Genomic DNA, 14,006 nt, shown 5'->3' on the forward strand with positions numbered 1-14,006 from the left:
AGGGTTGTTTGGACTGATACAAAGTGCTCACTAGAATAGTGAACATTATATATCAGGCCAACTTCTCACACCGCCACCGTGGTACGACATTTCGTGAATATGCGCGGTGCAGACTTGAGCCCGAAGGGCAGAACGCGAAACTGCAAGTGTCTGCCCGCTACTGCAAATCGCAAGTACCTTTTTGTGATTCCTGTGAATTGGGATATGGAAGTAAGTGTCCTGTATGTCTAGGGACGCCCTAAAATCCTGCTGTTACAGTAGTTGCAAGACCTCCTGGATCGTTACCATGCGAAACGACTACTTCTTAGGAATTTGTTGAGGGCCCTAAGGTCCAAGATTGGTCTCCACTTCGTCTTTTTTTCTGGATCAAAAGAAGCAAGAATAAAACCCTTTTCCCTTCTGAGATGGAGGTACTCTCTCTATTGCCTAATAGAAGCAGCCATAGATTTTTGTTATTTCCGCTGTCCTGTACCTTGAAAGGACGACCTCCCAAAAGAGGATTGCTTGTTTTGCTGTTGTTGGCGCTGTTGGTATTGCGGTCTACTCTGGCCCGAAGGGCAGGAAGACCTGTATTAATAATTTCCTCTGTAGGAAGACTGTCCTCTTCCTCTATTTCTACAACAGGACTGGTTCTTATACTCAAGAGTGCCCAAAGGTCTCGCAGTGTCCGCTTCATCAATTTTCCGTGCCAAATAGTAACTGGCTAACATATGGCATGCCCAAAATCTTTGTTTGCACCTCAGGACGGAAAGAGGTTGCCTTTAGCCATCCTTGGAGCCGCAAGACTGCTGCTCCAGCCAACTGGCGGAACCCTGTCATAGCGATATCCATCGCGCAGTCCATAGTTTGACGTTGATGCTTCATCATCTAGCAGAATCCTTTTTACTTCCTCTTTGGATGAATCTGGCAATTCCAACAGTTATGGGGCTATGTGTGCCCACAATTGCCTATTGTGGAAAAGTAAATTTTGCCATGTTCTGTGTCTCTACGTGTCATCCATCATATGTTATGTGTGCATGACCAATATGCATATGTTATTCCCCATGTCCGATTCAGGACGCAATTACAGTTGTGTCCTCCTCTAGTATGCCAGTTTCCAGTCCTCGTGAATACTACGAATATCAGGCCTATGTAAAGCTACGTTGCCACGTTTCTCAGTGTGCACGTTATTCTATTATAAAGTCCCCGTTTCTAGGCCTCAAAAGGGCCTGGACACCAGATTCAGCTCCTGTCTCCTGAAGCCTCGCTGAGGAGCGATACAGCCCCCACCTGTATCCTCGACCCTTCACTTACTTCCTGCCTCGCAGTGCCCGGTGCAGCTTGGCTCTGCCTCTGAGTCTGCCAAGACTATGTTATGATTCCAGTTATCAGTTTAGTCCTCCTTCTCTGCATTCCTAAGCTACTGAACTACATCAATAGTTTCCGTCATTGTCTAGCCTATGCGGCTCCATGTTAAGAGAAATACTGTATTTAATGGTCATTTAATATTCTTCATCACGCACTATATGTAGAATAAATGCATGCTCCAGTCTTAGAGTCAGTTAGCTTTTCCCCTCATGACTTCTAGTTTATATCAACATGTTCCCTAAACATCAGATACTAAATAGGGTTTAGGTACATGTCGCTCCGACCCTCCAGACTTTAGTCTCTGCTCCTAGCACAGAGTTCATAGCCCCCAGCTTCTCCTAGTAACACGTCATTGCCAGTTTGCGCGCACCACCAGGTTAGAGGCCCCGGCTCCTTAGGTAGCCCCCTCCTATGTTTCCGCCCATTCATGACATATTCTGTTACGTTTGCATCACATGTCTGAGTTACACCTTCTTTTTACTCTTATCTTTCGCGACTGCTACGCGTCACGCCTTCTGCTCCACCCACTGCTACGCCTACTGCAATGTAATGCTATGTGTTTGCGTTATGTATATATGCTCATGTATTGTTATTAAAAGTCAGCGCGCTCATCCCAGACCCAGCCCCAGCAGCTGCTGGGCCCTGTCATCCTATTCCTATGCAGGTTGTCCTGTTCCTGTCCTTATGCTGTATTAAACCTGCAAAAACTCCTACTACCTCGAATCTTGACTTATTTATTGAGCTATCTGTTATGATATATGTCTAGTCAAAAATAGGGTATTATTTATTTATTTACCACATAATGGCGCCCGAATAGGGACTTGCCCTTTCCCCACGCGTCGGTGAAGCCACGCCGACCCCCTGACCCTCTGCAGTCGTGACGGAACTCTTCTGCGCAGTGGCAGATATTTCTGCTCAAGTATCCCTCAGGCCCACGGAGGAGACGGAGGAGGCGGTCCAGCATCCAGACGAGACGGTGGAGGAACGCGGCGAGTCCCGACCAGAGCCCAAGCCAAGAGTCCAAGGTCCGAGGTATCCGGAGGTCCACCCGTAACTGAAGTCCGAAGTTCGTCGTCGTAGCAGTCCAGTCCAGTCCGAGGCCTTCCGTTCTTGCTGCCCGGTGAGTACCGTTACTGGGGTGGTATCTAGACAGGGTCAATTTAATTGACTCTGGTCTGTGGGTTGGTGGTACACAGTCCCACAAACGAAGTGTCCACTTCGGTGGATACGGGTCCTGACGTGTCTCTTTAAGAGACCGGTAAGTTTCGTACTGTTTCAGCAGTGCATCTAGTTTCTGTTCTAGTCAGTTCTGTTCTCGAGAAATTTCAAGTATTTTCAGGTGGTATTCTGTTCGAACTGTTATTCATAATGTTCTTCATGTATTTTAATGTTGTGGTATGAGTGCGACGTGATTTCGTGTTTTCATTGTGTATTGTATTATGTCCAGATTATAGTCCAGTCATGCCGCTCTTCTCAAAATTACGTCAGTTAAAAACTAGAAAGGGTCTGCTGGAAGCAGCAGTTCCCGTCCCGCCCAGGGACAGTCCAGGTCACTTTATGTATCAGAAGCATGGCATAAGCGCCATATTGTATCTAGATTTATGGGTAGAGTATACCAAACAGTTAGAAGAAAAGTATAGATGGCCCGTATCGGGTACATGGGATGCCGAATGCATCATGCGAGTAGAAGAAGCATTATGGAAAAAGAAAGCCAGACAATCACAGAAAGATGCCATCGAGTTATGGCGCAAAGAAGCTCATAAAAGAACCGAAAAAGACCTAGACAGGAACAAGTTTCACAGATTCCTCAGCCACAGAATGCACAACAGACAGTTACAGTACCGCAGCCTATTGCTGCAACACAGCATGTTACATCGCAGATGTACCAGTATGCACAGTCTGAGTATCCAGAGTACCAGCCATATTCATGAAACAGCCTAGAGAGGGAGGTAGGCTTGCCTCTCATCGAGATACCTGTAGATCAAGAAGGTCCCTATGTTCACAGTCAAGTATTAGGGAAAGACAGAAAGTTTTTGATTGATACAGGGGCAAGTAGGACCACAATTAGTCACGCCGAAGTTCCAGGGGCTCCGCTCTCAGGCTCAAGAAATGTTTCCCTTGGATTTTCAGGAAAGCCTATCGTTAATGAGATTTCAAAGCCAGTCACTCTAGAAGTAGGTCCATTGTCCCGCACTACTGATCTGTTACTTACTAAGTCATGTCCAGAAAATCTATTAGGCATTAAAACACTGAAAGAGTTAGGTGCAGTTATATGTTGTTCCCCAGAGGGAATACGATTGTTCCTACGTGACTTTAAGGGTCACTATGTATTACGAGATTTTGATCCCAGACTGTCTAATGTCCCGCAGCATTTATGGGCGCAAGGTCCAACTGATGTAGGTTATATGCAAATCACACCCCATCGTGTGACTCTCAGACCAGGTGTAGTGTTACCACGAATCAGGCAGTATAGATTGCCACCTGAGGCTGTTGCAGCCTTATCCAAAATTATTAACGAGCTCATGGCTCAAGGAGTAGTTGTAGAAACTGACTCCAATGTATGTAACTCTCCGATCATTCCAGTCATGAAACGTACTGATCCAAATGCACCCCCAGTATATCGATTAGTGATTGATTTACGGGAACTTAACAAATGTATTATTCCGCAGTACCCAGTTGTCCCAGATATCTCTTCCCTGTTAACTGCTATTGATTCCGAAGCCACGTTCTTCACTGTAATAGACCTCAAGAACGCATTTTTTAGTGTTCCCATCCATCCAGACAGCCAGTTTCTTTTCGGATTTTGTTTAAATGGAAGGAGCTATATGTTTACACGAGCTCCTCAAGGTTTCACAGAAAGCCCTAGTATTTACAGTCAAGCACTTAAGAGACAACTAGATAATATTCACATGCCAACTGACACTGCCCTGCTCCAGTATGTCGATGATCTACTGATCACAGCCCGTTCTGAACGTGCTTGCGAGCGAGCATCCCTGACGGTTCTGTATTTTCTAGCCGAGATGGGGCACAAGGTGTCCCCTTCGAAGCTTCAATTCTGTGTCCAGCAAGTGGTCTACTTAGGACACTTACTGTCCAAGAGGGGTAGGCAGTTGACACCAGACCGTATCCAGTTAATAGCGAGTCTTCCTCAGCCCAAGACCCAGAAGGAGGTACGTGCCTTTATCGGCCTTACTTCTTATTGCAGACAATGGATTCCCCAGTATGCATTTCTAGCCAAGCCACTGATACAGTTAACGACACAGGAGGCAGCCGTATCGACTGTCCTCCCTTGGACATCTGAACATACACTTAGTTTCAACGAGTTAAAGAAAGCCCTATGCCAAGCTCCAGTTCTAGCTACACCGAACTACAGTAAGCCTTTTACACTTTTCGTTACTGAACGTGAAGGTACAGCATTATCTGTTCTTACACAAGATCAAGCAGGACAATACAAGCCCTGTGCTTATTTTTCGAGCACATTAGATCCAGTCGCCCAGGCTCTGCCTGCGTGCCTCAAGTCAGTTGCAGCCACAGCACTAGCTATCAGACAAAGTGATTCCATAGTTTTAGGACACTCCTTGACAGTACAAGTTCCACATTCTGTGGAAGTTCTTTTAAACCGAACACAAACTCAGCACTTGACAATTGCACGTTTAACAGGTTATGAATTGACACTGTTCCAACCACACATAGAAATCAGACGCTGCAACATCCTGAATCCTGCTACACTGTTACCATCAGTTAGTTCAAATTCTGCCGCACACGACTGTGTGGAAGTAGTCAACATTACGACAAAGCCAAGACAAGATCTGACAGACATTCCATTACCAGACCCTGACCTGACACTTTATGTGGATGGTTCATGTATGAGAACTAGTACAGGAGAACTAGTCGCCGCGTATGCAGTGACTACTGACACCGAAGTTATTGAAACACACCGTATTGATACCCTGTCCGCTCAAGCAGCAGAGCTAGTTGCTCTGACACAAGCCTGTATACACGCCAAGAACCTAAAAGTTAATGTTTACACAGATTCACGTTACGCATTTGGAGTTGTACACGACTTTGGAGTGCTCTGGCAGGAGAGAGGTTTCATGACCTCTCATGGAACCAAGATTCAGCATGGTCTCCTTATCCAAGCTCTGTTAGATGCAATACATTTACCGACATCTATCGCTATCATGAAATGCAAAGCACATACGAAAGTCACTGACATTATTTCTCAAGGTAATGATCTAGCAGATCGCACAGCCAAGCTTACAGCACAGACTCCAGACATTCCAGTTAACATGACACATACTCCAGATCCGATTACATGTATGACAGTTAAGGACCCTACACAAGATGTCATAGATATCCAGTTACATGCTACTCCCGAAGAAATCAAGAAATGGTCCGAACAAGGAGGGGTCCGGACAGATCAAGGATGGGTGACGAAGGGTAGGACCGCATGGTTTCTCCCCGACTCTATGGTTCAAGTCATCATTAATACCGCACATAGTCCAGCACATTTAGGAGAAAAAGCTATGTTAGACAGTATCCAGAACATTTGGTTTAACAAGCATTTACGAGCTGCAGCCAAGCAGAAAGTCCGTACCTGTATGATATGTTGTCAGTTTAATCCAGGTAAAAGTGTCCCGGTGGAACAAGGGGGTTTCCAGCCTCCTGACCACCCTTTTGAGGTCCTCCAGATGGATTATATTCAGATGGAGCGATGTCGAGGTTTCAAGTATGTCCTTGTAGTTGTATGCGCTTTGTCCAGGTGGACAGAAGCATATCCAGTTCCAGATTACACAGCCGCGACCACTGCCAAGCAGTTGGTTCGTGAGTTTTTCCCTCGATATGGACTCCCTAGAGTCGTATATTCTGATAACGGTCAGCCATTCTCATCTGAATTGATGAAGCACGTTTCCCTGTTGTTAGGGTACCAGTGGAAGTTTCATTGTGTACGCCATCCTGAAGCAGCCGGTCTAGTCGAGAGACATAATCAGACTCTGAAAATTCGAATTGCCAAAATATGTAAAGATAAGGGTGTGGACTGGCTAGTAGCTCTGCCAGTCGCTTTGTTTTATATGCGCATGGTCGCACATTCCAGATCAGGTCTGTCCCCGTATGAGGTCGTATTCGGCCGCCCCCCTAACATGTGGGGTACTCCTAGACCCCGAAGTATTACTGATGTTTCATGTAATATGCTGACAGATTACCTAGCTTCCTTGATGTCTGCCCTCAACTCATGTCGTTCACAGGTTGCCGCCACATTTCCAGACAATACCGAGGTGGCACCGCATGAAATCGTTCCAGGTTCGATGGTGCTCGTACGTAACTTCGACAGATCAAGTCCGCTGGAGCCACGTTGGAAGGAGCCCCGTCAGGTCCTCCTCACCACCCGTACAGCTGTGAAATTGGAAGGACGCCGCGGCTGGGTGCACCTTTCGCACGTCAAGAAATTCTACGGATTGAAACCGGTCTCCAAGAACATTTCCCAGGATATCAAGACTTGTCAAAACATTGTTCCTAAGGACTGTCCCGCAAATGACATTGATTCAAAACCCCCCCTGTTAGAGAAAACTCCGCAACAGGAGTATAAACAGAAATTAAGGTCTAGTAAAATAAGTCAGCCAGTTTGATTGTCTAAGTCCTCCCCTAGGTGAAACGGTTAGACTGTTTCTGACATGTATAAAATAGACCCCCATAGTGAGAGAGTTAGTCAAAACTCAATCCGATGTATCGTTTTTCTAAGTTTCATATTATTTCTCAGCCTTTTGATTTCCTGCACTAGTTACGCATTTTTCCTGTGTTTTCCAGTTCCTCATGTAAATAAGCCTTCTAATGTTACAGTAGAGCACACGTTTAGTGATCTGCCTCCTCACGAATATTCATACCGCCTCGCTATGCGTAACAATACATTTATCCGCATGTTGCATTATTCACATCAAACCAGCAATGCCACTAATTGTTGGGTGTGTGGTCGACTCCCCCCTTTCCAGACGTCAAAGGGAGTTCTGCCACTTTTTCCTTATCCTTTTTCACATAATGGTTCGTGTGGAGCATGGTCCACGTTAACGTCCTCCTTAACAGATATGTCTTTTCTTAACAGCACATGTTTCCCAGACAAGCAAGGTTTCCCCCACAGAACAGGTTTAGATCCAGAAAATGAAGTGTACAATTTAGGTAATTATTCGTCGAATTTTATGGTCCTGAATGTTCAGTCTGATACTACTCCAGACTCACCTGCTATTTCAGTATTACCAGTCAAAGGCGAATTATGTGTCCGAAATAATGGTTCTGTACACGTAGGACATAGTGATTGTACTACTATTATCCAGTATAGTGACAGTGGGAAATCTATTTTTAAAGCTTCACGTCATTCTTATTTTGTTTGTGGTCAAACCGCATATGTTCGTCTGCCCCTCGATTGGGAGGGAACCTGTTACATTGCCTTCCTACTGCCACCTGTTTTCCTAGCCCCACCTGACTACCATAGGAATTCCTTCCTAGTACATACTAGACACAAGAGAAACCTCCCGATTGTCGATTATACTGAAACTGCTGCAGAGCAATTCATTGATATTGATAAAGGTGTGTTCCCTTATTTAGGTACAGTTGTAAACAGTAAGCTAATCCGTAGGTTAACAAGAACCCTTGAAGCTGTAGTAGATGAGACTGCCTCCGCTCTAGGTAACTTAACCGAAGAGCAATCCTTTATGAGAATTGTTGTGCTCCAGAATCGTCTCGTCCTTGACGTCATACTGGCCGATAGGGGCAGGGCCTGTAGAGTCATCGGATCCAGTTGTTGCATTTTCATTCCAAATAACGCGCCGTCTGTTTATTCAGCTATAACCAGACTTCATAAAATTGCCCATCTATTACACCAGGATCCAGGCACCTGGACATGGTCCGGTTGGTTCTGGAATATAATTTCCGCATGGGGATGGAAAGTCCTGTCCTTTCTAGGTATCGCAGTAGCGATCATATTCAGCTGCTGCCTCTGTATACAATGTGGCCCTGCGATTTGCGGTATGTGTGCTACCTCTTGTATTCCTAGTCCCAAGCCCCGTTCTAAATCCCGTTCCAAGACAATTCGAGATGAACAAATGGTACTGTATGAAATGATAGATGGTATCATGAATATTGATGTTTCCTGATGGAAACGTAGTGACAAGGAGGGAATGTGGAAAAGTAAATTTTGCCATGTTCTGTGTCTCTACGTGTCATCCATCATATGTTATGTGTGCATGACCAATATGCATATGTTATTCCCCATGTCCGATTCAGGACGCAATTACAGTTGTGTCCTCCTCTAGTATGCCAGTTTCCAGTCCTCGTGAATACTACGAATATCAGGCCTATGTAAAGCTACGTTGCCACGTTTCTCAGTGTGCACGTTATTCTATTATAAAGTCCCCGTTTCTAGGCCTCAAAAGGGCCTGGACACCAGATTCAGCTCCTGTCTCCTGAAGCCTCGCTGAGGAGCGATACAGCCCCCACCTGTATCCTCGACCCTTCACTTACTTCCTGCCTCGCAGTGCCCGGTGCAGCTTGGCTCTGCCTCTGAGTCTGCCAAGACTATGTTATGATTCCAGTTATCAGTTTAGTCCTCCTTCTCTGCATTCCTAAGCTACTGAACTACATCAATAGTTTCCGTCATTGTCTAGCCTATGCGGCTCCATGTTAAGAGAAATACTGTATTTAATGGTCATTTAATATTCTTCATCACGCACTATATGTAGAATAAATGCATGCTCCAGTCTTAGAGTCAGTTAGCTTTTCCCCTCATGACTTCTAGTTTATATCAACATGTTCCCTAAACATCAGATACTAAATAGGGTTTAGGTACATGTCGCTCCGACCCTCCAGACTTTAGTCTCTGCTCCTAGCACAGAGTTCATAGCCCCCAGCTTCTCCTAGTAACACGTCATTGCCAGTTTGCGCGCACCACCAGGTTAGAGGCCCCGGCTCCTTAGGTAGCCCCCTCCTATGTTTCCGCCCATTCATGACATATTCTGTTACGTTTGCATCACATGTCTGAGTTGCACCTTCTTTTTACTCTTATCTTTCGCGACTGCTACGCGTCACGCCTTCTGCTCCACCCACTGCTACGCCTACTGCAATGTAATGCTATGTGTTTGCGTTATGTATATATGCTCATGTATTGTTATTAAAAGTCAGCGCGCTCATCCCAGACCCAGCCCCAGCAGCTGCTGGGCCCTGTCATCCTATTCCTATGCAGGTTGTCCTGTTCCTGTCCTTATGCTGTATTAAACCTGCAAAAACTCCTACTACCTCGAATCTTGACTCTTATTTATTGAGCTATCTGTTATGATATATGTCTAGTCAAAAATAGGGTATTATTTATTTATTTACCACACTATTATAGCGCCCCAAGAGCGCTAGGGCGTTCCCGGCCTTTACCGTCATTGCCGATATTGAGGAAAACCTGTTCCCAATGTTGTCCACTCTTCTTACCTCCTTACCAGGAGGAAGCGACAAAGGGGCCGAAGGATTCCTGGAGGTCTTCTAGGCCGCCTGTGTCACCACGGAGTCCGGCTTAGGATGCCCTGGTAAACACGCGGGTGCTGTATCTGGTGCCCTATACTTCTTATCCAACTGAGGGATCACTGGTGATACAGAGGAGGGGTTCTGCATGACCTTTACCCCTTCTGACTATAGGTAATCGATAATCGGTATTGACCTTACTGCCTTTCTTGAGAGGTTCTGTGAAGTCATACAAGAAGCAGACCGGTTCTTGAGAGACCATTGAGATCTTAAAAGTTGAGCAGTCCTCTCTACCACATTATAAGAGATTACAAAATTGTCGGAATTTCCCTCGTCGACGGGTCCGTAGACGAGCAGTCCTAGACGAGGCCGTCGTAGGCGACATCATAGACGAGCAGTCCTAGACGAGGCCGTCGTAGGCGACATCATAGACTAGCAGTCCTAGACGAGGCCGTCGTAGGCGACATCATAGACTAGCAGTCCTAGACGAGGCCGTCGTAGGCGACATCATAGACTAGCAGTCCTAGACGAGGCCGTCGTAGGCGACATCATAGACTAGCAGTCCTAGACGAGGCCGTCGTAGGCGACATCATAGACTAGCAGTCCTAGACGAGGCCGTCGTAGGCGACATCATAGACTAGCAGTCCTAGACGAGGCCGTCGTAGGCGACATCATAGACTAGCAGTCCTAGACGAGGCCGTCGTAGGCGACATCATAGACTAGCAGTCCTAGACGAGGCCGTAGTAGGCGACATCATAGACGATCTGTCGTAGACGAGGCCGTAGTAGGCGACATCGATGAGGAGCCATGGTAGACGAGGCCGTCGATGAGGAGCCATGGTAGACGAGGCCGTCGATGAGGAGCCATGGTAGACGAGGCCGTCGATGAGGAGCCATGGTAGACGAGGCCGTCGATGAGGGGCCATGGTAGACGAGGCCATGGTAGACGAGGCCATGGTAGACGAGGCCATGGTAGACGAGGCCATGGTAGACGAGGCCATGGTAGACGAGGCCATGGTAGACTAGGCCATGGTAGACGAGGCCATGGTAGACGAGGCCATGGTAGACGAGGCCATGGTAGACGAGGCCATGGTAGACGAGGCCATGGTAGACGAGGCCATGGTAGACGAGGCCATGGTAGACGAGGCCATGGTAGACGAGGCCATGGTAGACGAGGCCATGGTAGACTAGGCCATGGTAGACTAGGCCATGGTAGACTAGGCCATGGTAGACTAGGCCATGGTAGACTAGGCCATGGTAGACTAGGCCATGGTAGACTAGGCCATCATCGACGCCGTAGACAGGCCGTCGTAGACGAGCAGTCATAGACGAGCAGTCATAGACGAGCAGTCATAGACGAGCAGTCATAGACGAGCAGTCATAGACGAGCAGTCATAGACGAGCAGTCATAGACGAGGCCGTCGATGACGATGCCGTCGTAGATGAGGCAATCGTAGACGCCATAGACAGGCCGCCGTCGACGACGCAGTCGTAGACGAGGCCATCGTAGACGAGGCCATCGTAGACGAGGCCATCGTAGACAAGGCCATCGTAGACAAGGCCATCGTAGACAAGGCCATCGTAGACAAGGCCATCGTAGACAAGGCCATCGTAGACAAGGCCATCGTAGACAAGGCCATCGTAGACGAGGCCATCGTAGACGAGGCCATCGTAGACGAGGCCATCGTAGACGAGGCCATCGTAGACGAGGCCATCGTAGACGAGGCCATCGTAGACGAGGCCATCGTAGACGAGGCCATCGTAGACGAGGCCATCGTAGACGAGGCCATCGTAGACGAGGCCATCGTAGATGAGGCCATCGTAGATGAGGCCATCGTAGATGAGGCCATCGTCGACGCTGTAAACAGGCCATCGTCGAGGAGCCGTCGTAGATGAGCCGTCGTCAACGATCCATCGTAGATGAGCCGTCGTAGACGAGGCCATCGTAGACGAGGCCATCGTAGACGAGGCCATCGTAGACGAGGCCATCGTAGACGAGGCCATCGTAGACGAGGCCATCGTAGACGGGCCCATCGTAGACGAGGCCATCGTAGACGGGCCCATCGTAGACGAGGCCATCGTAGACGAAGAGGCTGTAATAGGCAAAGATGATGGTTTCTTTGTAGACGATCCTGTTGACGATGTTGGCTTCTTAGTCTTTACCTCAGGAGGAATAGAAGACGCCTTCCTGAAGGGTCCTATGACCAGAGGAGGTGATTTTGACGGCTCAGAAGTCGCCTTTTTTACATGATGTTTCTCCAAAAGCAAGTCCTTTACTCTCCTTATCCACAGAGTGAGGAGATTTTTAAGAACTGCGCCCAGAAGACCCATGAGTGGTCTTTTTGAGGGCCTTCTCAGGATGTTCCCCTGAGGAATGAGTCTGAGGAGATTCTCTTCTCTTTTGAGGTCTCCTAGACGTTGAGGATAACGCCTCATCACGGTCACTGGAGAAAATAAAAAAAACTCCTTTCTGGTCTTAGTGTTTGACACCATATTAAAAATCACCCTTCATAACCTCTCAAAAACTTACTTGAGAAAGTGCGACATACCTTGTAGTCTTTGGCCTGTACCAGACCTTTAAAGAATCCTTGACAACAAAGTCATTTAATGAAGTGAAAAAACACAGAATCTGAGCAGAGCTCAGAGGAGACTCCCTTAGCACAACGTGCGGTAGAAAATCTGAGGAACTGAGGCTCCTGCCAGGAAGGTTCTAGAGGGAGGTGATAGCTGATTGGCTCTTCTCTAGAGTTTGGTCCTTTTTACAAAAGGACATGGATATGTTACTAAGGTGAGGCCTTTAGGCCTACTATTCTCTATGTATGTCTATAAGACATTACTTTTCTATGTACCGGAGACTCCCGTCTCGACTACGGGGAATGATTCAGGCATGTGAATCTATGAAAGACACCCATAATACTGGATAACAGATCTTCCTTCTTGTGCAATTGTTTCATTGGGTTGGCACCTGGAGGTGTTTTCAAATGTTTTATGAAATAACCGTACAGGATAAGGAGTATCCAATTGTCTGACGTGACTATTCCATTATTTGAGAAAGCTCCTGGGAGCTCATGACTAAGGATTTATAAATCTGGGATATGCCTCCCTCTTCCCACAGAGCCCATAGGAATTTTGGCCTGTATTGGATTATAATCTGGTGTCTCGCAAAAGGTGTGGTAATGGGGTTACAGAGTGTTGAAGCTGTCGACATTAATAGACTTAGGGTTTAAGCTAAAAAAGATCCACATAACACTTCATAAGCAAGCCCTGCCATATGTCCCCCTGGCATCAAGATTCAAATGAAATCAATTTGCAAAAGGCCCAAGCCATCCTCCATTGAGCCAGTCACTGGCAACAAAATCTGAGATGCCCAAAATATGAGTTCAAGTTCACTGCGTCCATCCCCACAGTCAATGGTAGGCTGTGTACATTTAAAATGCAATACGGGGAGTTTAGGTTGCGCACAGGAATGAGCATACCGGAGTATAGAGACCAGAGAGGCCACTCCTCCATGAGCTGTGAGATTGCCGCCATGGCCTGGCTGCCGGCTCAGTTCCTGCTGTTGGTGGAAATCGAAAGTTACAAAGCTACTTTTCACTTGCATACACCTAAGAGCCAGAACTTTCATCGCTGGGGGCCGGACTACATGCCCCCACTCGCAGCAGGAAGCTGCCAACATATTGCTCATGCCCAGAGATACCCTATTTAAGCCCTAACTGCTTCCTGCAGCATGGGAAGCACACAGGTGCATGCCCGGGCAAAGACCGGGCCAAGACCAGGCCCGTCTAAGGTTGTTCAAGGCCGGGCCCCCACTCATTTTTCCAGCAGAAATACGCCAGAAATATGTGAGGCCACACCTAACTTTTTACAATTGCAAAGAAGATATTGGAGGGAGGAATGGGGATGTGGGGGGCAGTCCTGCATGCACTTCAGTATTGCTCGATTCAATGCTTGAGAGTGTAGTGGGGATTGTCACCAATGAGATTGAATCAGAGCAGCAATTGTCACTTGACTACGGGGACTCATCCCTGCGGTTGTCTTCTGGGGATGTTGCAACCACCAACTACTGCTGCCTCAACCGAGGGCAAACTGTTCTCACCAAATACTTCAGCCCAGACCAACAGGAGCACTAACATCATTTTAAGTCTCAGCAGTAAGTCCGCCTCA

General features: G+C 47.2%; 1 protein-coding gene across 2 annotated transcripts in view; it reads right to left on the reverse strand.

Moving 5' to 3' along the window:
- The window catches only part of KIF2C (kinesin family member 2C), a 1,469,089-nt gene that overhangs the window by 699,972 nt on the left and 755,111 nt on the right, over nt 1–14,006 (reverse strand). The window lies entirely within an intron of this gene.

Source organism: Lissotriton helveticus, chromosome 1_2 (assembly GCF_964261635.1).
Source record: "Lissotriton helveticus chromosome 1_2, aLisHel1.1, whole genome shotgun sequence".
Taxonomy (NCBI): domain Eukaryota; kingdom Metazoa; phylum Chordata; class Amphibia; order Caudata; family Salamandridae; genus Lissotriton; species Lissotriton helveticus.